The 26,150-nt window shown below is 40.8% G+C and overlaps 1 protein-coding gene across 10 annotated transcripts in view; it reads right to left on the reverse strand.

Moving 5' to 3' along the window:
* The window catches only part of ptprt (protein tyrosine phosphatase receptor type T), a 427,933-nt gene that overhangs the window by 383,383 nt on the left and 18,400 nt on the right, over positions 1–26,150 (reverse strand). The window lies entirely within an intron of this gene.

Below are 26,150 nucleotides of genomic sequence, written 5' to 3' on the forward strand. Positions count from 1 at the left end.
TCCATCTGCTGTCTTTATGGTGACTTATTTTCAACAAACAGCCTGTTTAGTTACATATTTTGTCCACAATTATTAGGAAAAATTGAAATTTGCTGAAATTGTTGACCACATTTCATCTTTTTGTAATATTTCAAGTTGCTGTGTGGCTTCGGTTGGACTTTGAATGTGAACATTCTTTTACTTTGTGTGATGTGTTTATCTGTATTGCCTTTGGAAAAATTTAAGGCTTAGGGTAACCCTAACCCTCAAGTTGCACTTTGAAACCCATATGGGCAAACACAGGTGAGGCCACCGTGGAAACTGCAGACAAACCCACTTATCTGCAGCCCAAATTTAAACCTCCTGTGTACGTATTGATTCCAGGGTCTTCAACAAAATGGGAATTTTCTACAATCTGAGTAAAGAACACATGATGTTGCACGATGTCTCTTGCTCTAACCGTTTTCTCCAGCAACCATCCATAGTACTTGGACAAATAACCTTTTGAAAGCAGCAGCGCATATGAGCAGGCCTTTTAAAACCAGTTAAAAGAAGAATATTGCCTTCTTTTTTGGGGTTTTCTTGCAACTGATTACGTCTGACAAGGTTTCAATTGTCATTCAGTCCAAACGACTGCAGATGTTTAGATTATTTATCAGCTCCAGCTCCGGTAGGCAGTGATATGAACATAATAACCTGCTGGACACTAATTTTCATTGCACTCGGGACCAAAGACTGGACGCAACTGAATTTTTCTTTTATGAGCACACGTTTGACTGTAGTGTCTCACACACGAAGGCTCTCAAATTGACAGCAACAAACTGGCAATAAAAAGAGACATGCTGGATGAGTTTTACTGGTCTGCATGGGGGCTAGAAACTCACTCTAGCTCCTCCTGTGGAGCACCAATACCCCACTGCCCAGTAAAACATGTTAAACTCGTAAAATTTGGCTTATCAGAAACTGTGAGCCACCACATGCTGAAGGATATAGTGTAATGCAATCCCTTCCTGTTGTAGTAGTTTAGTAGTAGGATTGCTGCCTGGGAGGAAAAGTAGATCCTGGATATGACTGAGGACGTACAAAGCCTTCAGCGCACTGGGGGTAAACAAGCTGCTACTGGTAGTACTTCCTGAGTGTAAAAACGTATCCACATGCTGGTTTTGATGTAGCTTAAATGCCAATGATGACATCACAGTAACTGTAGATACATTTTCAAACAATGGACACCATTAGCTTTTAAGACAGAGATAAAGATTTCTGATGTATTGCAGCACAACACAAAGCGAAGTTAATAATCAAGAGAGGAAACCTGAGATGTTACGTGTGGATGAGTTTTGCTGTTCCTTACTGCACTTATCATCCTACCACAATAATCCCAAGGTCTTAATATCTTAATAGTAGGGCTGCACAAGTAAACTTGTTATTATCGTCTTAACTCATCAATTATTTAACGTCGACAAATATTTTATTGCGCATTAGCGCAGGTTTTATTATTTATTTTATTATTGTAAAAGTCTGTTGCTCACAGGCTTTTATTTAGTAAAAGTCTGTTGCTGTCTGCTGCGGAACCGGAAAAGAAAGTAATCGGCGGATCCACCAAACATGGAGAAGGGTACGGAACTTTTGCGTAAAAATGCGATTAATCAGGGAAATCATGTGATTAATTAGATTAAACATTGTAATCTTTGCCCAGCCCTAATTTTTAGATAATAGAATTTAAAAAGATATAGTTGCATAGAAGTAAATGTCTTTATTCTCCAAGTTCCTCGTCTACATCCTCCAAAACTAAATGCTAAAAGCTATACTTTTGAATTCATTTTGGGATTTTGTGTACAAATGCGATTAATCAGGGAAATTGTGTGATTAATTAGATTAAAAATTTTAATCGTTGCCCAGCCCTACTTAATAGTCATACAGTGACAGGCCATAAGCAGCCTGGCAAGCAGCTAAGAGGTCAAATCACTGTAAAATTCACAAACCAACTCTAATTCAAATTTGTTATTCTTTCTGTAAGGCCTGACTAGACCTTAAAGTAGCATGAACTTTTGAAATTCATGGCTGGTGACTGTTTTTGATTTAGTTCTGCCCTTTGTAGAGCAAGACTGAAGAAAAAAAAAGAAGAAAAAAAAAAAAACTGGTTTCCAATCCAGTGGAAATGCATCATGTCATAAATTATATAAAAGATTTCCAATGTCGTGCCACAAAATTGGGTTTGGCCTTAAAGAAAGATGCGTAAAATGGAGTAAGTACACAAAGAATAAATCATAAAATAAATAAGTAGGCAGCTGTAATATGATTTTGATCCAAATAAGGGCAGCAAGGCAGCAAATACTTGAAAAACTTTCAAAAAAAAAAGTTTCAGGAAGAAAAGGAGTAGGAAGATTATTAATGGGACTCTTAACCCAACCAATACACCCCCCACCACCCTCATTACTTTTCTTCAGGGGTTTAAGTGGAAGTGTGGAAGAATTTAAGGTGCAATTACACTGTGCAAATTTAATTAGGTTTATGAATTAACTCATTAAGATGGTTTATTATATGAATATTTGAAATAAATGAGGCTCCCACTTCTGAAAACAAGTAGCACAATCTAGCACAAGTGAAAGAAGCCCAACGCTACTCTGCATTCAACTCAGCAACAAGCACACATACACACACAAAATCCCACTTTCAGTTTTAGAGCCTTAAGGTTACTGATGTGGAATAAGGACGTGGATCTGTGTGTTTTTTGTGCTTACGTTTGTGTGAGCAGGTTTTCAGCCTCATTAAACTGTTATCTCTCAAGGCTATGGACTGACATGTCTTCCCTCCAGCAGATGTTTTCACAGTCATTAGCTGCTTAGCATCCGACCATGCTAACATGCTAACAACATGATAATGATAGCATTTTGTCCTGCTGAGCACTGTGCTTTCCTTCTCATTTAGCTTTACTTATCTTGGCTCCAAAGTCCTCAACAGTTTTTAACTGTCAGTAGGCAAATACTACTTTTAATTGGTTTAAAAGTGATATAGTATGTTTGCAGTGTTTCTTTATATTGTTAGCATTATGCTAATAAACTGACTTAATCCTTGATTTTAAACCCTCGATTTTTAGAAACCATAAAGAAATTCCTTTAACAAAAATAGTCCCTTTCCATTTTTTGTCTACAGAAAAAAATCAATTTGAGGAGTTTGGCCAAAAAAAAAGAACAATTAAGGCAAAAACTAGGGAGGTTACGTTTCTCAGAAAATTGTCCAACTTCACCCTAAAACTAAACGGTTTGCATCGCTAGGAACAGTGATGGGCAAGAACTGTAATCCGATTACTTTTTCAAGTAACGAGTAAAGTAAGGGATTACAATTGCAAAAACAGTAATTAGATTACTGTTACTTTCCCCCAAGCAGACTGTTACTGCGTTACTAAACCGTGATTTTGTTTATAATAAAATTAAATCCTCTTAATTATTATATATTTTTCTTTTTCCCCTCTTCTTTGATTGCTTTTAACTGTGTGTTTGAATTTTTACTCTACTTTTTTATTCTCTTTAAATTGCTTGTTTTTATGCTGCTTTATGCTGTTCTTTTAAATGCCTTGTCTTTATGTAAAGCACATTGAGTTGCCTGTGGTATGAAATACGCTATATAAATAAAGATGCCTTGCCTTGCCTTGTGAGAGTGTCTCATGACAATCACTTAATGCTTGGAAGCACCGACATTACTTTGAGTTTGACTCGGTAAAAAGTGACAAAAACATTAGCGTCCACTGTGCAGAAAATCTTTATCTACAGCGAAAAATTCCACCTCAAATCTGAGCAAACACCTAGCAAGCCGGCACAGGAATATGAAACTCATTGAGAAACCCCCGGATCCCCCCACTGACATGACCGCTGCGGCTACCACATCCAATTCCACCTCTGACGGCCCCTCTCCTGCTAAACAGGTGAAAATAGGCTTAAGAGCGACAGGACTTAAGCCTAATTTACAGTCGTCCGGGAAAGGCCACGGATAACTGTAAATTAGGCTTAAGTCCTGTCGCTGCATTGCTTGCGTGTGTCGGCCAACATTCCCATCTATCCGTCGAGGAGACGGAGACTCGCGGAGACCACAAGGGTTGTGATTGGTCGGCTAACAACATAATTTCCAGAATCTCTTTTCCGGTTTAGCTCCTTCCTCTCAGAACAACAACACCGCCATTTTTGAAAGAGTTTACTGTGTGCCGGTCAACATTTCAAAGAATGGAGGAAATCGAGGAACGACTGTACGAAAGAAGAAGTCCGAAAGTACAAAAACCTCTACGTGATGTCTCGTAAAGACTACAAGGACGCTCAAATGACCAACAATTCTTGGCTTAGAGATTGGCCAGAAGGTAAACAATCAATCAACGATTTTAACGATAGAAGTCGCGAGATCGTCTAGCGTAGCGACGCCTACTGATCGGGAGGTGAATTGCCTTGCGTATCCAACATCCCGACGGAGAACTTCGAAAGGTTGAATAGCCTCTGCGTGACCACGGAGTCGGATTGTCGGATAGCTACGGAGTAGCATATGGGAACCTTAAGAGCCGCTGAACTGAAGAAGCTAGGCGCTGGCTATATTGTCGAGAACATATCGTCCATTTCCACTGTAGACTGAATCATTCCGACGCACCGTAGAAAAAATACCGACCAAAAGCTACCGCAGAGAAAGTAATTTGCAGGATACCTTGAAAGAGTATACAACATAATGGTTATTACGTTTATTATTAGGCTATTATGTCAATTCCATATGATGGAATATGCAAGAAAGAATATAATCAGGCTGAAAGGTCTGTTGCTTTATAGCATACTCAGGTTGTGCATCATGTTTTTGAAAAGGATTGGATTACTGGATTACTTTCTGGGAGAAGTAATCAGTAACTGATTACCATTTGCAAGTAACTTGACCAACACTGTCTAGGAATGCAGTCCGATAACATATAGGCTATCGGTCTGCCCTAAAGGCATTCTCAAAGGTTTAGAGAGTCAGATATTATATCAGATATTATTCCCCTCCTTCAGACCTCCCTACATGATCCGTGTTGATCTTATATGATAAGCCAGCCCTGCAGGATGACATTTTCCTGTTGTCCTTTACTCTTGCCATGGCTGGTGCATCACTCACCGCCAGTGAAATATATATCCTTCAATTTCCAGTCATGATTTTTGACCAATCCAATACTTTCTGTTTTGGTTTTTAGATATTTTAGCGCACGGATCCGAGGCAGCACAGCAGCGGCCCGTCATGCCGAGGAACAATTCACCGACACCTCAGGCCTCCAATTTCATCACAAATGACTACTGGTAAGAAACAACAATCTTCCTAACAAGTCTAATCAAAAAGTATTTTCTAGTAGCAGGTACAAACTAGAGGAGAAAAGAAACGCTCGTTCCAGTGTTTTTTCTCTTCCCGTCCTATTTGTCTGCTTCCAGTCATTACGCCTTTCCCTCAGAGAAGTGGAAACACTAAACAAAACAACGACTGAATTGTATTTTCTTTTCCCCCGCTTGCTTTCTATTCACACCATGCATCCAGATAACAATTATTTTGACCAATGCACTGCTTAACAACACAACCAAGTGGTTTTCTGCTCAGCGAGCCGACACGACTTGATGCTGCAGCACTTCTTGATTTGTTTTTTTACCACAAAGTCATAATTCACGCCTTTATTTTCCCCACCGTCTCCATTCACCCTCTTCTTTATTTGTTATTTAGCATGAAAGGTCCGACAAATCATTTATTTTTCATTAGAAAACAAAGATCTAACTTAATGCTTTCTTTTTATTTGTGCTTTAAAGGAATTTATTAGTGTCCGTTTTACAGCCTCTTTCTTTTTTTCTCAAGATTCTGCATTACAATCTCATTTCTAAACCAAGCCTCTGCAGTTTATTGTTTCTTGTCAAACTTTATTTTTGTTCTTCGTACCACTTCCCCAATCCATCCAACTATAGATTTCACAGTGTTTTTGTCTCTCAATCTTTGTACACTATAATGCATCCCATTGTAATTTCTTTTCTCATTCATTTCCATATTCTTCTCAACCTTAATAAGGCAAGGAAAGTTTATTTGTTGAGCGCAATTCAAAGTGCTTTACAGCTGCATAAAATCACAAGAAGGCAAATTAAATCATTCCATAAAATGTAGAAAATAATAGGGCTGGGCAACGATTAAATGTTTAATCTAATTAATCGCATGATTTCCCTGATTAATCGCATTTGTGCGCAAAATCCAAAAATGAACCAAAAGTAGTGTATAGCTTTTAGCATTTAGTTTTATTTTAAATGTGCTGCCATATGAATGAAAGTGCCATAACATTTGTTGTGCAAACACACTTTTAACATCAGCATCTTTCTGTAGTTTTTATGTAGAAGCCTCGCTCCACTGTCTGTTTCCTTGAATGACTTGCTGGTGTCAGTTGTGTGTTTTGCCTTTAAGTGATATTTTAGACTGGAACTACTACGCTGAGAAGACAATTCAACTTGGCTGTAAATGCAGGAGTTTTTTTAAATTTATTTTGAAATACGTGGTTTTATGTTGAAACAAGTCAAACAGGAAGTAGCGCCGGTTAGCTCCGTGAGCTTCACACAGAGACCGAGGAGCACCTGTAACGGTGATAAAATATTCAGGCATTAGTAACTTTATTAACTTAGTAACGTTATTAACGGCGTTAATTTAGCGCCGTTAATAACGAGTTAACTCGCCTCACCTTGTTTAGTCCTGACTCTGGGCACCAGCAGGAGACCCCTTCCTGAGGTTCTCAGAGCCCGAGTTGGTTCATGTGGCTCTAACATGTCAGAGATGTACTTTGGTGTTTGACCATGAAGAGACTTGAGCTGTTTTAAAGTCTATTCTCTGAGCGACAGGAAGCCAGTGCAGAGACCTGAGCACTGGACTAATATGGTCGTATTTCCTGGTTCCAGTCAGGACTCGAGCAGCAGCGTTCTGGATGTACTGCAGCTGTCTTACAGCCCGTTTAGAGCCCAGTGAGCAGGCCATAAATAAATAAATAAAACTCCTCAGTACACTGCAGCACAGTTCAACTCTGCCTTTACAACTCAGAATACACTTCTAGGTACTGAAATAAAGAACTTTATAAAAACCTTGGAAGAAAGGAGGAAATTATTTGATTTTAAATGAATTATGTAATCAAATCAGTCGCCCCAGCAACTGACTGACACAGTCGACACCTTCCGTCTGTCAAACCAAATAATCTCTGCATTAATTTAATCAACTTCAGGTGTAACCCATGTTTTTGGTGAGGGTACTGGGAAGCAGTGCAGTGTGATCACAGCAGGGGAAGCCCCGTCCTGGCTGAAATATGAATGGGGGTAACTGATTTGTACTTTCAACAAATCACAAAGAAAAGTCTGCTCATATTTCAGAAAAAACAAAGACCAACATCAAAAAATCTAAATAGTTTTGTACATTTCTGGACTTCAACAGTCGTTATGAGACGCCAACACACCAAATATTCAAACATCCACTTGACTAAAAATGGCATAATTAATCATGAGTTGTACATAACTCCAACAAAATGAGCAAGGTGTTTCACACGTGTGACCGGTCATGCAGAGCAATCACACACAAAGCCCGAGAACCAAGGCTCAGCGGTCATACATCAGCATACTCCCAGGTGCAAACTGGGAGAGCAACACAGTCAGAGAACACTTTGTTACGCAGAACAGAGGTAAAGCACATGCACACAGCTGGAGTTTTCATGTCCGAGCACAGCTGGACGCAAGAAAATTGCAGAATGCTGATTATCTGAGTGAGAGATGGGGTGGAAAACAAGAACAGTTATATTTTTATACACAAATGAGTTGATTCCGTGGCAATAAACTGTGTCATGGCACCTAAAAATCATATTTGCACCTACTTTCATGCTGTAATTTTTAAGAAAAAAGTCACGTTTTTCTTTGAGTTCCGCCTCAGCTCCTCAGTGTAACATTTAAAATCAAACAATTCAGACGTGATTAAAGTGCACATTCCACACTTTAATTTAAAGCCATTTCCATACATTTCAGTTCCACCATGTAGAAATTACAACCCTTTTTATACACCTTTCCCCTCATTTCAGGGCTACTTAATGGTGGGTACATTACAGCAGCCATTTTTAGTGCTTTGTTGCATTTCTCTTACACACAATGGCTGTGTTCGAAACCGCATACTTTTCCTACTACTCCTACTTTTTGAGTTAGTAAGCGAGAAGTTCCCGGATGCATACTAGATTCTCTGAAATGTTGGGTATGCATCATGAGGTTACTACTCATACTCAAACTACCCAAGATGCAACGTAACATGACGTCGCCGATCGTCATTTCCTGTCAAAACGGCAGTTTCAAGCTAGCTACAACGAGGGTAGGTTCACTTCCTGTTTTCAAAACAAAAGCACCAATTGTATCGTAATGGCTTTCCCTGTGATAAAAGGCAACGGGTATTTTATTGTGTGAAAATAACCAGAAGTGCGTTGCTCACTGCGGCTAGCTTTAGGAGTGCCGAATTCGTCAAAATTCACCTGCCTCCTGAAGGTTCAGATCTGTTGGACGGGCCTTTTTAAGGATGTTTCTTTACCACAGTGAGGATTCTTCTGTCTTCCTCGGCCTACCAGAGCATTCTTTCTTCTTAATGATCTTCCAGACCGCTGATGCTGGTAACCCTAAGGTTTGACCCAGGTCTCAGATGGTTTTACTCTTGTTTTTAAGCCTCATAGCAGCTTCTCTCCTCATGTTGAACAACACCAGACTCCAAACTGTAGAAACAAGCCGAGGTATCAGGTGAAACACACCTGAGTGATCACACACACCTGGAAGCCACCTGTCCCAAACATTATGGAGCACTGAAATGAGGGCGACTGTGTGTAAAAAGTGTCGTAATTTCTACGTGGTGGAACTGAAATGTATGAAAATGATTTTAAATTAAAGTCTGGAATGTGCACTTTAACCACGTCTGAACTGTTTGATTTAGAATTTTATACTTCTGTCTTCTCAGAGACAGTTGCTAACTTTTTGTCTACCAATGCTTCGATTTCCCATTTCTTAGTTCTACTGCTTCATCCTTCCTCTTCATCCTTCCTTATTCTGTCACTGTTCTTTCTACTTGAAGAAAAAGCTGATCAATGTGAGGTGTGAGAAGGAATCGTCCTGCAGGAGTATTATCAGCTGGTGAGAGGAGGGAAAAAAGAGTAATGGAGAAGGTTGAAGGCAGAGGGAGTGACGGAGTGATCAATAAGTCAGGTCTGGTTTATCAGTCTGTATTAAAAGGAATTAGCCTCTAACCTGCAATCTAAATGACACGCTCACAAACACAAACGCCGCGCAGTGAATCCTCTAATTGCAAATGTCGTGTAGCTGCAAGGCGTTATCGACACCATCTTTATTACCAAGTGTTTGTGGATCTGTGTGTGTGTGCCTGTCTTAGCTTTGGAATCATTCTACCAGCCTTTACTTATTCATTTATCTGCTCATTTATTTATTTGCAGGATGACGAAGGCCTATAGAGTGCTGAACTTTCACTTCATGGTTTTTCATTAGAAAAAAAGACAGGACTGAAGTGAAAGTGTCTGTAAGGGACACATCTGACTGGATCCAAATCATCTCTGTTTTCAACAGACTCCCATTCAAAAAGCCCCTTTAATTAAGTATTTGATATATTTTGATGTCAGTATCTAAGATTCCCTAATTGTGCTAGTGGTCAAATTGAAAACAATTCCATGAATAAATATATATTTGGCCGAGGAATGGGAATTGTTAAGAATTTAGTGGTTCCATTATCGATATCGCTTATCGATTCTCATCCGGTTATATAGTACAAATATATAACTGTACATGTCTAACTCTGCCTCACTCTCAGTCCTCGTCAACTAAATGTTGATATCAGATGGAAATTATTCATACAGTATGTCGCTAACATTATAACAATCAACAGGACCAGGAAGTTTTACGTTACCTGGGACTTTAGAGACTGAAGACGCTGCGCCACAAGCTCCTCCGCGAGAGTCGCCACCATCGCTTAGCAGCGTGTCAAAGACTTTACATTCGTGCAAAGTAACAGCATGCTGTGTGGTCACATGTTTCAGCATGTTGGAGGTATTTCTCCCTTTGATGTGATCACAGCTCTGCAGGTGTTGCAACTGGCCCTAGTTTTGTCCTTTTTGGTGAAATATAACCAAACTTTGGAGCCTCAGATTCAAATTCAGATTCAGTTTTATTTGTGTCCCCGTAGGGCAATTAGTGTTGCAGCAAGTACAAAGGACATAAAACATAAAAGACATATAATTAAAAGTCTAAGAGGGACGGATAATACAGTGTGCTGAAACAACATCAGTAGCAGTCCCTACAAAGCAGCAAAAGTACGAACGGTGCATATCATCAATTTCTGCCAACATCAATAACACCAAATGAAGACAAGAAACAGAAACAATATCAACCAATCAGGTACGACTCCTCCTACCCTGTCCTGAATTCAAAAGGGAAATAGCTGTAGGGACGAAGGAGCGCTTGTGCCTGTTGGTCTTCATACGAGGAAGTCTGAGCCGGTGGCCAGAAGGCAGAAACTGGAACTCAGAATGTAAAGAATGGGAGCTGTCAGACAGAATGGCATCGGCCCTCCTGATTGTCTGTTGAACAGATCCGTAAGTGTGCACCGTTCAACTCCCATAATCTTGTTGCTCGTCTTTATCACTCTGCTCAGTGCATTTTTGGACCTCGTGTCAAGGTTGCCTGACCAGCAGAGGAGAGAGAAGGTCAGCACAGATTCAATATATGATCTGTAAAATAAGATCATCAGGGACTTATCGATCTGAAACTTGGAGAGTTTTCTCAGACAATACAGTCCTTGCTGGCCCTTTTTTTTGCAGGTTCTCTGAATGGCAGTTGAAATTTAACTTATTATCCAGAATAGTCCCAAGATATTTGTGATTTTCGACGATGTCTAAAATTTGCGCCTCGAAGCCATGTTGGAAACGTTCTGAGCCAAAATACGAAGCGTGCACATGACGTCATCGCGCACCTATAAACGGGATCGTTAGGCAGGCGGATTAACGATTCCACGGAATTGAACTACTGGAGTTCTCGATTCCCATGCCTAAATTAGAGTCAAGTCAGGTTTCAAGAATCACTTTCCAGCTCCATCCTGATATGGTCCCTACTTGTTGAGATGCAAACAGCCAAATGTTGAACTTGAGACCTTAAAAAACACTATACAGTGTGACAGGCTACACTGTGGTTTCCTTTTCTATCCCACACATTCCCACACCGATGGATGTATTGGAACCATTGGTCCAATGTCCCTCCATGTAGTTGGAGGGGAGCAGGAAGAGCTTTTTTTTCTCCACATTGTTACATCTTTAACACCTTTTTTGTTCTAATAATGGTATGGCAGAAAATAAAGCTTGACTTATATCAATAACCCCTTACTGTACTTCTACCACCCAAATGAATGCGTAATCCCTATTCTAATCCTAATGTAATTCCAACTCTAATCCCCATGTGCTGACCCTTAAACTTGTGGTATTTCTTTTCTTACAAAGCTGTTGGACTCCGCAAATAAAGTGAGCATCCAGCTTTCTGATCCCACACATGATAAATGGAAAACGAGCCCCACACACACATTCAACCAATCACTTAAATAAACCAGAGCGTGAGGTATAATTACTTCCTCTCCTTTTTCTTTTTCTGAGCTCCTCACTCATCTAAATGCAAATGCAGCATCTAACCTTTTATGCAGTGTAGCTAAACTAACAATTGGCTTTGGCCACTGGGTGCTCTTTTCCTCCGAACTACATTGCAATTAACAGAGAGAAGGATAGTAAAATAAAGGATCATGACTTCTGACTGTTAGAGAGGTGACAGGAAGATAACAGTTTTTACAAACGAGGAAGATAATTGTGTGGAAGCTCGTTTAAAAGTTTGACTGCTCAGTTTTGCTTGTGAGCCCACAAAAAAAATTAATAATATATTGTACAAGGCATCCTGCTAACACAAATAAGTTGGTTTCTGTTCTGTAGTAATTAAAGATTTAAACCCATCCATCCATCCATTATCTATACCGCTGAATCCGTCGATCGGGTCGCGGGCGGGCTGGAGCCTATCCCAGCAGTCAATGGGCGAGAGGCGGGGTACACCCTAGACAGGCCGCCAGTCCATCGCAGGGCCACATAGAGACAAACGAGACAAACAACCATGCACGCTCACACTCACTCCTAAGGACAATTTAGAGATGCCAATCAACCTAACATGCATGATTTTTTGGACAGTGGGAGGAAGCCGGAGTACCCGGAGAGAACCCACGCATACACGGGGAGAACATGCAAACTCCACACAGAAAGGCCCCAGCTGGGTGTTGAACCTGGAACCTTCTTGCTGTGAGGCGACGGTGCTAACCACCACACCACCGTGCAGCCATAAGATTTAAACCAGTAATCTTTAAAAGATCCAGTTTCTACATAAAACATCTGAAAGTTTTCAGATGTTTTATCTAATGTTACTAAAAAAAAAATGGACCAGACTCAGTGAATAATTCCCTAAATTCAACAATTGACCTTCTAATACTGGCTCAGTACCTAATGAAGAACCTCCTGATCCCTATAATATAGACCAGTGAGCAGTGCTGACCAACATGTCATTGGGGTCATCAGGTGGGAACCTCCTTTCATCAGTGTTTCATCTTTTTGGGTCCACGACACCTCCAGGAGGCCAGAAAGTGATCACTGGCGTCCCAGAATCACTCCCCTAATGCCAGCAACCACGACAACCATCTTTTCTTCCACAACCACAAGCTACCCCAGCCTCTCACCAACTGCACACCAGTCACAGCGGGGTGGGGATACAAACCCTGGTTCGGGTAGGGGGTAAAGAAAGTATAGAGGGGGCCAGAGGTGGAGGCAGGACAAGACACACTGGCAGATTCAGCAGACAAACTCACCTAAACAGTCCTACAGTCACTAAAAATACCAGCAAAAACAAAGCCATACAGGCCAACTTACCTAAAATGGCCGCCTGGTTTCAAAAGACTCACATGGGCCACACCCTCCACTTAAATATATCCTGGATTTCTTCCTTGCTTCTTCTAAGAGTCTGTTTACTCTAAGTGCTCCCCCTGCTGGGCCCCCAGCTACTATTGCTTCTTCTAATCCAAATCCACTGACTGGACTTTAATGCCTCATCTGACACTTCCTTTCTCTTGTTCTCTTGTTCATCTTGTAACAGGTTATAGTTGCCAGTCTCCTGCAGTTTCTTTCCCAGATTGTTTCCTTGAATGGATCTTTCTTCAAGCCAAAGTCATTTTGTTCCTGTCATGTTTTGCTTACTGTTTTTGGACTCACCGCCTCCAGAGCGCCCTTTGTTTGTTTGTTTGAATAAAGGTTATTTTTTGCACCTGTGTGTGTCTTGCCTGTGAGCTTGTACTCGGGGTACGCACTCCCCTTCACATACACTCTGTGACAGTTCATCTCCTGAGCCTCTTCTTGTACTAGCTTTTACTTGTATGTGAAATTTGACTCTTTTATACATTGCACAAGTCCCATATTGCCAGAGAAAAACACAAGTACAAGATGCATTTTTCCAGAAACATCAGCTCTCTGAGCCGGAGGCCAGTGTTACAAGTTTTTATATCAAATTAATTTGCTTCCGGCTTTGCCTTCCTAGTTTGTTATCTCTGTCACCGTCAGAGGTGGGTAGTAACGAGTTACATTTACTCGAGTATGTTTTTGAAAAAATTATACTTCTAGGAGTAGTTTTAAGTCACTATACTTTTTACTTTTACTTGAGTAGATTTGTGCAGCAGAAACTGTCCTCTTACTCCGCTACATTAGGCTACAATGAGCTGGTTACATTTCTTCTTACCTCTTTGGTATTCTACGCCTCATTATTTTTATCCCCCCGCGTACGCCTCATTTTAATGTTTTATTCTGACAGAGAGAGAGACTTCCGCCAAAGGCTCTACCACCTGACTGTGTTCCACCAATCAGACGTAGCCGTGCAGTCTGGTCACGTGACCGTACTCAATCTCAGCGGCGGGACGGGTTAGCTTTACAGTTTACAGTCGTAGCAAACAAACAAAGAAACAGATGAAAAATGTCAGAATCAACGGTGGGAAATGAAGACACAGACGAGGCCTCATACTGAAAGCATGTTTACCTTACAAAGAGTGAGAAACAGCAGCTACATTATGTGTCTTCTGTGTCAACCAAAACAAACGCACATTTCAGCAGAAACTCAACATCTAACTTGAGGAAACATGTAGCGGTAAGTTTCCTAAATGTTTTTTTTTTCCCCATGGATAGGTGAATGTTTGTTTTTTAGGTTACATATGGGTTACATATGTTTTAAACATTCATTTTAATTTATTTTATCAATTGGATGAACTCTAATTTGCCTAAAGATGATTATTTAGTATTTTTGTCTGTCTGATTGAATGCTTGTGTTAACAAATAAATCAGACGTTACTCAACAGTTACTCAGTACTTGAGTAGTTTTTTCACCAAGCGCTTTTTTACTCTTACTCAAGTAATTATTTGGATGACTACTTTTTACTTTTACTTGAGTCATATTATTCTGAAGTAACAGTACTTTTACTTGAGTACAATTTTTGGCTGCTCTACCCACCTGTGGTCACCTTGCATGTCAAGCCTGCCGACACATAAAAAGAGGCGCTGCATCAGACTGAAAGCCACGGTTGTCACAATATCTGATTATTACCTCGGGATTATTGCGGCCAAAATCATTCATGGTCGCAATATCACCGTGATATCTACAGAGGACTTATGAATTATCCCCAATTTACCAGGTTAGGAACTGTAAAATTTAAAATCTCAGTTTGACATGGTTTTGAATTTATCAGTTTAGATCAAATCGTAACATTATCAACACAATTATGGTCAATGCCACCACATCATCACAGCACAGCTGAAATGTACAAGGCTACAAGAACTGCTGTAGCTTTGATTAGTGTCCCGGCAGATCCAGGTGAAGTCAATGGAGAGCAAGAAAAAACACAAAACAAAGACACCAGTAAACCTTTTTGTGATAGCGAACATGTGTGTGCATGTGTGCAAACTGACTAAATCTGAACATTTTTATTTGATGGTGAATTTGATGGGTCTCAGTCTGTGTATTTCTGTGTGTGTTTTTGGTATTCAGTCCAAAGAGCTGATATCAGTATTCTGTGACTGTATTTATTCATCGTTTCTTCCACCAACCAGACACCAATTACTGCTGCCAATCACACACACAAACACACACACACACACATGGACATCAGCTCTGGGCCGCCTCAGTGTGTGAAACTGTGAACAAAAGCAATTTATCACTCTCCCTCTTCTACATAAACATTCACACACACTAAAATACTTACTGCCTCCTCCTCTCTTCGTTTCCAATGTAAATATCAGCATTTCGTTCATTTAAACATTAATGCTTATAGGGTAACCTTTCCCCTCTGGTTCAATAATAAACTCAGTGGGTTTTTTAGCTTAAAAATCGGCTCGACCCACACAGATTTACTTTTTTACCAACAAAATGGAGGGGCTTGTTTTTTTGGCGAGGCTCTCGAGCAGACACACAGGCGCTACTTGTGGGGGAACCTCGCTGAGTTTGTGACCTTGTGATCCAACACCCAGCCTGGAAGTCATGGAGCTGACCCACAATCCAACACACACACACTCACCCCCCAGACCAGGTGTCAGCTCTATTCATCACCACACACTGTGATCTTGTTTCGTCTTCTTTTTCCAGGGGGAACATGCACACATCCACGGTCGTGCATAACATTTTACATTTACAACCACGAACCCAGCTCACACGAGAACGACACATTGAAGAACACACTCCAAAACACACTGCTGTCCTTGGCAAGGGCAGCAGTGTAGTTACGCAGCTGGATGCCTTTTTTTTTAACTTAACCTCGACGCACCGGAGACAAAAGCAGTGAAAAATCTTTGTACCTGCTATATAGATAGAAACGATGCACTGCTTCATAAGCAGCTAAAACAGTAGATGATTATTCTGAAACAATCTCTTTGGCACCTGCAGCCTTGCTCCTCCGCATCCACCTGAAATTAGTCGCAAGCAAATCTCCAAAATTTCAATTAACTCTTGTTTCCTCATGAGCTTGTTAGTCTTTCTGCCTTATTAGCATGAACCATAGTCAAAACATTCAGGCCAGCCTCCCAATAAGGGCGAGTTTACTTTGCATGTCATTAGTATTCCATTTGAATATCCGCCCTGCTGCCTTCTAATTGCATTAAAGCTCAACTACATTTGAGTGACTGTATTGGTATTAATATGTAAAGAGTTGAGAGTTAAAATGTTTTTTTATTTATCGAACTCTTGATGTCAACTATTAAATGTTTTCTTTATGAGTTTATGATCTTAATTGGTCCAGTTCAATCCAATAGAGCATTGTGGTCTTATTGTGAATTATGGACTTAGCTTACTCAGATTCACAACTAGCTCGCTTGTAACTTCTTGCCAAATAACCGAAATTACTGCATCGAAGGCATCAGAACATAAGACTACTTACTAACAGGTGGCATCACGGTGGCGACATCAATGAATTTCATACAGTCTATGATGCAGAAAATGCTGTTCTGTGTTAAAAGAATAGCAGCGTATGCAAAAACCCTGCAAAGGTATCCGTTTTTGCAAAGTGAAACTAAAGTTTCACTCAAAAGTTTGTTGTTTAAGACATCTGGATCATAAGTCATGAGAAGATAATAAGGTCAGACCTTCAAAGAATGCAGTTGATAGTTTTGTCCTCTACACTCATGTCAAAAAGTTATTGTAGCTCACAGTGACTGAAAATGAAAGTAAACAGAAGGAAACATGTCACATGGACCCACGTCTCCGTGGTATTCAAAGCAAACACAACAAACTTGTGCTACAAAAGAAAAAGGACCAGACTCAGTGAATAATTCCCTAAATTCAACAATTAACCTTCTAATACTGGCTCAGTACCTAATGAAGAACCTCCTGATCCCTAAAATCCCTATGATATTTTTCGTCTAGTTGGGCCCACGACACCTCCAGGAGGCTAGAAAGTGATCACTGGCGTCCCAGAGTCACTCCCCTAAAGCCAGCCATCACTGCTCCTCACACCACAACAACCATCTTTTCTTCCACAAGCAGCATTATTATCAGCTACTCCAGCCTCTCACCAACTGCACACCAGTCACAGCGGGGTGGGGATACAAACCCTGGTTCGGGTAGGGGGTAATGAAAGCATAGAGGGTGCCAGAGGTGGAGGCAGGACAAGACACACTAGCAGATTCAGCAGACAAACTCACCTAAACAGTCCTACAGTCACTAAGAATGCCAGCAAAAACAAATTCATACAAGACAACTCACCCAAAATGGCCGCCTGGTTTCAAAAGGCTCACATGGGCCACACCCTCCACTTAAAGGTGGGGTATGAGATCTTGGAAAAACGGTTCCTGCAAGCTATATTTTTGAAAATACATAACCTTGCCTCTCCTTCAGCCCACCGTTCGAAACTATGCCTTCAAAACACATGAACGAATCACGAGTGAACGCGCAGGGGGGAGGGGGGCTGACGGTTGATTGGCATGTCAGAATCCAATAGAAGTAACTCTCATCATTACTTCTATTGGTCAGACATTTCCTCTTGCTACACCCTCTACAATGGACTAAAATATGATTTTTTTTCCAAACATTCTATTTTAGCGGGTGCAATGGGGTCGTGAGGAGGTTTTCAGACAATATGATAAAAAATGCTCCAGAAAACATCTCATACCCCACCTTTAAATACATCCTGGATTTCTTCCTTGCTTCTCCCAAGAGTCTGTTTACCCTAAGTGCTGCCCCTGCTGGGCCCCCAGCTACTATTGCTTCTTCTAATCCAAATCCACTAACTGGACTTTACTGCCTCATCTGACACTTCCTTCACTATTTTCCTCACACTCTGTCCACTTACACCCAGCTCCCTCAACAATTAGACAACAGACTTTGCAACAAGTCCTCTACATCCTACTTCCACTGGACAGATCCTAACTTTTCATCCTCGCTGCTCTGCTTTTGACCCCAACTCCACATATCTAAGCTTTTTCCTTTCATATGCTTCTGCTACTAATTCCTCCCAAGGAACAGTCAGCTCTATGAAATAGACTCTCATTTTACTCCTAGACCACAAGACTATTTCAGACCTTAGATTTGTAGAGGCTATCTCCTGGGGAACAACAAGCTTTCCTCCTAAATCTACCTGCATCTCCCAATCACAAGCATCCTCTAAGCAGCCTTGCCTCCTTATCGTCTTATTAACTTTTTCCCCCTCTTGAACAAACTGAATTGCAACTCTCTTCACCTTAGACCCTCCTAAATATACCTGCCTCGGTGAAAGTCCTGTAAGTGACTTACACTAGCAACAACTCACTTCACTAATTGTGCCAGTTTGGAAAGCTGATACTCAAGGCAAGAAGTTTTAAGAGGAATTTCAAAGTTTTTAACCGTTTTCCAGCTTCAATAAACAGATAAGAATCTGCCTGAATGGTTGTGATATTTCTATTTATCATCTATGGAAAAGGAAAAGGAAAAACCTATCAAAACAATCAGTGATTATGTGCCTCTGTCGATGACTGCAGTGGCAAGTTTCCCCCAAGGACAAGAAGTAATTTCAATAACTTTTCTTCATAAAAATTTCACAAAAGGAGAGACGACAGAGCGTTATATTAGTGGAAACTTGTGTGACGATTTCTCTGAAAGTAAAATAACAAATACACCCTCAGGAATTTAATCAGGAGCCAAAATTCCCCTTCAATGCCTTTCATTTTACACTTTTAGCCTTTTAGTCGTTGGTGACCATCAGAGAATGTAATCCCCAGAGAGAGAAACTTTTCAGGATCGAGGAGCAAGAGCAAAGAAATGTTTGAAAGTTCAAAATACTCACACAGACTATGTTTCTACGCCCAGATCAAAAGCCCCATCTACGACCCAAACACCGAGAGCTGATTGAAAGACTTCTAAGAATGAATCCTGATTTCATCCATCTGATCCCTCTAATGAGTGTATGCACATGCTGTTGCGCTGTTAAAACATGGCAGCTGACCTTCAGCTCCCGACTCCTGAATTTGAAGCTCGATTTTTTTAGCACAACTTCAGCATCGATGATGAAGGCAACAGCTCCGCCTGAATAAATCCACAGCCCAGTTTTAATCAGTGTCATTGCACTTTGGCTGTAAACTTCCCTCCTTGTGTTCATACACATGAAAGTTCAAATTACATAGATTCATATGTCGACATGTAAACTTTGTCCCCATGGCAACTGTGGTGGATGTCACCCTGGTCTCACAAAAATGCATAAGGCAAGGCAAGGCAAGGCAAGGCAAGGCAAGGCAAGGCAAGGCAAGGCAAGGCAAGGCAAGGCAAGGCAAGGCAAGGCAAGGCAAGGCAAGGCAAGGCAAGGCAAGGCAATTTTATTTATAGAGCACAATTCATACACAAGGCAATTCAAAGTGCTTCACAGCTACACAAGAAGGCAATCAAATCATTAAAAAGAAATACAAAATAATAATAATAAAAAAAATAATACTAATAATAATAAAAATTAAAAAATTAAATTAAAAAACCCATTAAAAATAATCATTAATTAATTAATTTAAAAGTGAAGAGTACAGATAAAATACTTTCAGGTGTCATTTGCACAGCTAAATAGAACTGTTTTCAGCCTGGATTTAAACATTGTCAGAGTTGAGGCCTGTCTCTGGAAGGCTGTTCCAGATTTTAGGAGCATAAAACTGAAACGCAGCCTCACCTTGTTTAGTCCTGACTCTGGGCACCAGCAGGACTAAATAACAAAATTTAGCTGTATAACAGGTACATCTGTCCACGTCTCAGTCAGCTCAGTCTTATGAGAAACTGTGATATAGCCACAAATCAGGACACTATGTCTGTAAACATGCAGCTCAGCAAAACATGTATAGTAATGTATTTGGGGTGGAGCAGTGATTTTAAATGTCGGGGTGTTCCTGGGCTGGCACATGAGCACCACATCAAGCCCATAGACTGAAAAAAAAAAGATGCCTCACAATAGAGGTACGGTTTCATAATTTACACCTTTTTAACACAAAATGTAACATTTAATCACTATCACGGAGTTATCACCGTGGATTTACTGTAGGCTACGAAGTTCCTGAAAAAAACTCTGCACTTCATGGCTTGATTGAAAACTCTCTAAAAGATATAATTGCCTTGAGCCCGCCGTAGATCGCCAAAAGAGGAAGCTTCTGATCACTATTTTTTCCCATTAAGTTCCGATGTGTGGCCTGGTGCAGGGGGGAGGAGGAGGGTCTCCGCCGACAGAGAGATGGTGTTGATTTTAGGGGTCGTTTTTAGGGATTCGTCTGCATTCACTGACCGGTACATGACAACTTAACTTGAAAAAGAAATACATTTTCTGCTGCCGCGTCCTTTTTGGCATCTCTGCCTACCTTCTTCTCTCTATTATCTTCTCAATTTTATTCACTTTCAGCCACCGGTGAGTAACAGCAACTCCGACTGGCACGTAAGTCTCACAAAATAGTTTGTCTCTGACGTAATATCAAATTTCCCGGGCCGGCAGCCGGGTCACGGACAACAGTCTGTGATTGGGTGAATGTCCGGTCAGTTTGACCAATGCCATTTTGTGCAGCGTAAGGGGGCTGAGGTGCGCTCCTTTTTGTATGTTGCTGCACTACGAGGGTGGGCAAACGAGTTTACCTTTGGAAAATGTGGGGGGGAGAAAATCATCTTGCTGTAAAAGTGGGGGTGTCGAAACACCCCCATCCCCCACGGGTGTGACGCCCATAGGACATGTGGTTTGTGTGTACAGCACAGCTGAAGGGGGGAACACAGCTGCCACTAACCCAGGAAAGTCATAATGCAAACCATGATGCTTACCTACCCTTAAACATGACATTAGGTTAGTACCTAACCATCTCTTTTTAGATATCTAACCTTAAGTAAGTCGTTGGTTCTGTGTAAAACGGCAACAAAAAAAACAAGGAATCAGCGGCTGAATGTTACCTGCGAGTAACAGCAGCAAATGTAAGACAGCAGTAGTCAGGACGGGACGCGGTTTTCAGGTCCACTTGACAGCTGGTCGTGTAGAATCACCCTCCACCCCCTCAGGCCTTTAAATGCAGACTTTGTGGCTTTATGAATGGGATGCAACAGTCAAAATGTTATGCTGCGACACCGTCACTCTATGGAGTTACTCACAGAGTGTGTCTGGGCATGAATCAATAAATTAGATTTATGCGACTATTCCACGTTTCGTCGAGGGACTGCATTGTCTCCTTAGTATCGCAATATAGAATAAACGGAGATGTTAACGCTTTAAATTGCCTGTTATTTCAACACATTCTCATTCCCAACATGTGGCATGCTGCAATTTAGTCAAGAGCCCCTCGCATCAGTTTTCAACACACAGGGAAATGCTCTAGTTGCACATTGTCAGTTATCCTTCTGCAGCCGTGAGTGGTGTAATGTCTGTGCCAAACATAACTCGCGACAGGAAATCCTTTAATTCTGCTTGCTTTAAAAACAGGTAACTAACGAGTCCAACCTCGATACTGCTGTCTTCGACTTCCTCGTTTTTACTGCAGTACTACTTCATTACGCATTAAAAGAACTCGGTGAAGACCAGGAAAACATCATGGATAGGTGTTAAAATACGCACTACGATACATTTTATTGCAAATAGCTTTGCTAATATTTTCCCCCAACAGTTTAGTTACTAGCTCAGGAAACCCAGACATCCAAAAGTGATACTTTGGGTTCACCCTCTGCCTTCCAAACTGTGATGAGCTGGGGTAGAGAAGGCTTTGGATGGTTAATGTAAGGCGGAATTCTGGCATTCCTGCAACCTGATGCAAATCTGTTACCGTGCATTCATAAATACATCATCCTAGCTGTGTATCTTCTATTCCTAACTGATCTCCTACTGACAACAGAGTAGTAAAGTCTTTGGACAATGTCTGGAGCTTGAACTTTGGGCTGTAGCCTTATCCCACATCTAAAATTTTATGGCCAGAAGCTTCCAGGTTTCTTTGTTGTTTTTACTGAAGAATGCCACACATGTAAATACTTACAACTGGAATAGAGTCGACATCATTGCAAAAAGTTGTGAAGATATCTGGATTTTATGTGGCAGACCCTCAAAACCTTAATGTCTCTGGTACAGGTGGTCTGAACCACACCATAAATGGTCTGAATTAACCAAAAAAGAGAGAAGAGAGCCAAGATAAGAGTTGATCCAAGTCATTTGGGATTGATGGATATTTCTCTGGTTATTTTTCCACTCGTAGTACTATGAAATGGAAGAGACAGGAACTCAGTAGTCACGTGACCAAACAACCAAATGGCATTTTTATTATAGTTATGGATGAAACAGCCTTAACACTACAGCTATATAAAAAAATAAAAAAAACATGCTCATTTTTGTTCAACATTTCCCTGGTGTGATCTGGTTTTGGGCAGAGTTTCATGAACATGGAGTTTGGTGCAATGTTTTTAGTTTTGTGTTTTATCATGTTTTAGTTTCTCATGCTTAGGTGTTTAGTCTTTAGTTTTCTAGTCCATGTTTAGTTAAGTTTTGCCACGCCATGCCAAGCCACGTCAAGCCACGTCAAGTCTTTTGTTTTTTCTAAGTCATGTTCTTTGTTTTGTCTTTGTCATGTTTTGTTTTCATAGTTTCATAGTTTCATAGTTTTGTCATCTGGCTCAGCTGCATTTTGCTTTAACCTTTTGATTAATGAGTCTTGTTTTTTGAAGTCCGCATTCGTGTCCTTACGCCTCGCAACCAACGAAATATGACACAGAGAGACTATGTGTCGTGTGTTACACAAATTGCTGTTGCTATGATGAATAAATTTAATCTTAAAACCTTTAAAAGTACGAGCAAGTTCCTGCTAACTGACCGATGCTGATTTAATCCTGCAAATTTAATAAGGTATTGTCTAAGAAAACATGTTTTTTTTAATGTAAAAGCGATGGTAGTTGATGCAAAGGACGACGCACACACATATATACACACACCGGTCTAGCTTGACAACCCTCTCCGGGGATCCATGCGTGACGGTGGCATTAACTTTCAACAGAAAAATCAGCCTCAGCCAACCAATTAACCAGCTCTTAAATCTCCTTAGTGAGGATACAGTGTGTGCAGTGAGTGTGCACGTGTACGTGTGAGCGAGAGAAAAGAGAAACAAAGGAAAACGCTGGGGGGGTGTTTGAGTGGGACAGTCAGGCGGCGAGGGGTGTGTGAATCTGTGTGTGTGAATGTTGAGTAAAGGTTAATAGGACCTCAAGAGGGATAAGACGAGGGGGTTGTTACCGTCCCAGGGCTGCCTCCTCTTGCTATTAACACACATGCACGCACACACTCGCACAGGCTAAGTGCCAAAGCTGGTGGTCTATTGAGCAGCAGGGTAGTCCATTACTGTCCGTGGCTTACACTTGCACTAATACTTCTTAATACCTAACATTCTCCCCTGATTGCACCTTCTCTGTCTGCTCTCTTTCTGTTTTCCTTTCCTTTCCTTTCAGCTTTTTTCCCTCTGATGCGCCCTCTCCCTTTACAACAGCACACATGAGCAGATCCTCTGAGAGACAAACAGGAGTGAGGGGCCCGACGTTACAGATACGACAGTCGAGCTTCAGGACTGCAGTGCAAGCTGAAGAGGTTCAACCGGGGAAAAGAGCATGAATTCTGCTCTAAGCATAAGGTGGGTATTCCAGAATGAACTGGAACTGGAACCCAACTGTAACAAGGGTTTATTTGGCTTGTGTTGAATTCCAAAAAAATATTGTTTTTAATTGTTTTCATGACATTTATAAATGTTTTTTAAGACTAGTCAGGTGGAACTTTTGTTTTCTTTTTCGGTTTCTGTACATTATTTTATGAGGGAGCAACATCTGTGACAAAAGACACGGGCTGTGTTCGAAACCGCATACTTCTCCTACTACTCATACTGACTTTTTGAAAAATCAAAATCAAAAAACAAAATCTTTCAGCAAAAAAAGTCAGACCTCACAATCGCTTGGCACTATTTTCTCTCCCTTCGTATCACTGCCTGCTGCCGCCTGCCGACAGCCGCGCCTGTTAGCAGGAGCTGAGAGATGCATCTGGACCTTCAGCTGATCCATCTGCTGTTGGCCCAAGCCTCATCAGAAATGGGCTCCATGGAAGGGTGGCTGTCAAGAAGCCGTTCTTAAGGAAGGGAAACAGGGAGAAAAGGCTGAGCTGTGCCAAAGGACACAAGAAGTGGGCTGAAAATCAGTGGCAGCAGGTCTGATGGAGGGATGAATCCTCCCCAGAGCCCGGAGCTCAACATTACTGAAGCAGTGTGGGATCATGTTGGCAGAGAACGGAACAAAAGGCAGCCCACATCCAAAGAAGAGCTTTGGGATGTCCTTCAAGAAGCCTGGAGAACTATTCCTGAAGACTCCTTAAAGAAAGGACAGAAAGCTCGTCTGAGAGGCTTCAGGCTGTTTTCTTTAGACCAAATCTTCACTTTAAAGCTGCTCAGAACTGAACAAACTGTTTCATGTTAACATGTGTCAGTAAATTGCTGCATTTATTTCCCGTTTACCTTGAAAAACATTTGAAAGATACTAAATCTTTGCATTCTCTGCCTTTTCTTTGTCCTCTTTGGTCATTTTCACTCATTCTTCCCCTTTATCTTCCTCATTTTTACATCAAGCGCTGTCACTCCATCTTTCACCCACCAAATTGTTCCCACTTTCTAATCGCCTGCTCTTCCTCTTTCTCTTGTTATCGTTTTCTTTTTTTAATCTTTAGGAAGGGAAAGAGCTGCTCTCGTGGCACAGTTAGTATCGCTCTATCATACAGACACGGTCGACACAGTTGGCTGCTGCTGCTGGTGTTGTATTTCTTTGGGTTTTTGTTGCTCCTTTGTCAGTCATGCTATTCTGGGCAATAGACTGACATCCTGAGAGAATAAGACTACACTGTAGCTCTCAGATACATCCTCTTTTGCTTAAAGCAGTGAAGCAAAAGTTATGAAAGTTACTTCTGGCTTTCATGCTGTGACAGGTTTTTATGAAATGTCAACAATAACAAGCCAAAAATAGCTGCAGCCTTTTGTTTCATGTGTACTTACTAGGGCTGGGCGAGTTAACTCGTTATTATCGCGTTAACTCGTTAATTATTTAACGCCGACAAATATGTTATCGTGCATTAACGCAGGTTTTGTTATTTAATTATTATTGTAAAAGTCTGTTGCTCACAGGCTTTTATTTTGTAAAAGTCTGTTGCTGTCTGCTGTGGAACAGGAAAAGAAAGTAATCGGCGGATCCACCAAACATGGAGAAGGGTACGGAGCTTTTACTCGGCCATTTTCATTTGAAAGTTCTTCCAGACGGCGGAGTCGACAGAACCAAAGTCATCTGTAAACACTGCCAAGTTGAATTGTCTTCTCAGCGTAGTAGTTCCAGTCTAAAATATCACTTAAAGGCAAAACACACAACTGATAGCAGCAAGTCATTCAAGGAAACAGACAGTGGAGCGAGGCTTCTACATAAAAACTACAGAAAGATGCTGATGTTAAAAGTGTGTTTGCACAACAAATGTTATGGCACTTTCATTCATATGGCAGCACATTTAAAATAAAACTAAATGCTAAAGGCTATACGCTACTTTTGAATTCATTTTTGGATTTTGCGTACAAATGCGATTAATCGTGATTAATTAGAAAAATGTTAATCATTGCCCAGCCCTAGTATTTACCAATATTGAAGCCAGAACTTTGTCATACACATTTTCAGAGTGGACTCAGATCCCGAATTTGATGACCATCACATCTTGAGTCTGGGCTTTAAAACGATGAGACTATTTAAAACTGGTTTAACGTGGGTCCTTGCATGTTAGGAGTGTTCTAATGGACCATTATCTGACTGCATAAAGCATATTCCTGATCAGAATGATTCATAATTCTGCAGTGGCCATCAACGAAGTCCCAAATCTGCTCTGCAATTATCTTCGATGACTTTGTTTTCAAAGCTTTTGGAGATGGAGGGAAAAAAAGAGTCCCTTTTTAATTTAGACCTTTTATATATTTCACTTACTCTTTCTCAAACTTAAAATGTTGTAATGTTGTAATTTACCAAAAAAGGTTTTCTGATTTACACAAAGGAAAAGTGTCCTCCGACCTAAACAACTTTTTT

Source organism: Odontesthes bonariensis, chromosome 3, assembly GCF_027942865.1.
Source record: "Odontesthes bonariensis isolate fOdoBon6 chromosome 3, fOdoBon6.hap1, whole genome shotgun sequence".
Taxonomy (NCBI): Eukaryota; Metazoa; Chordata; class Actinopteri; order Atheriniformes; family Atherinopsidae; genus Odontesthes; species Odontesthes bonariensis.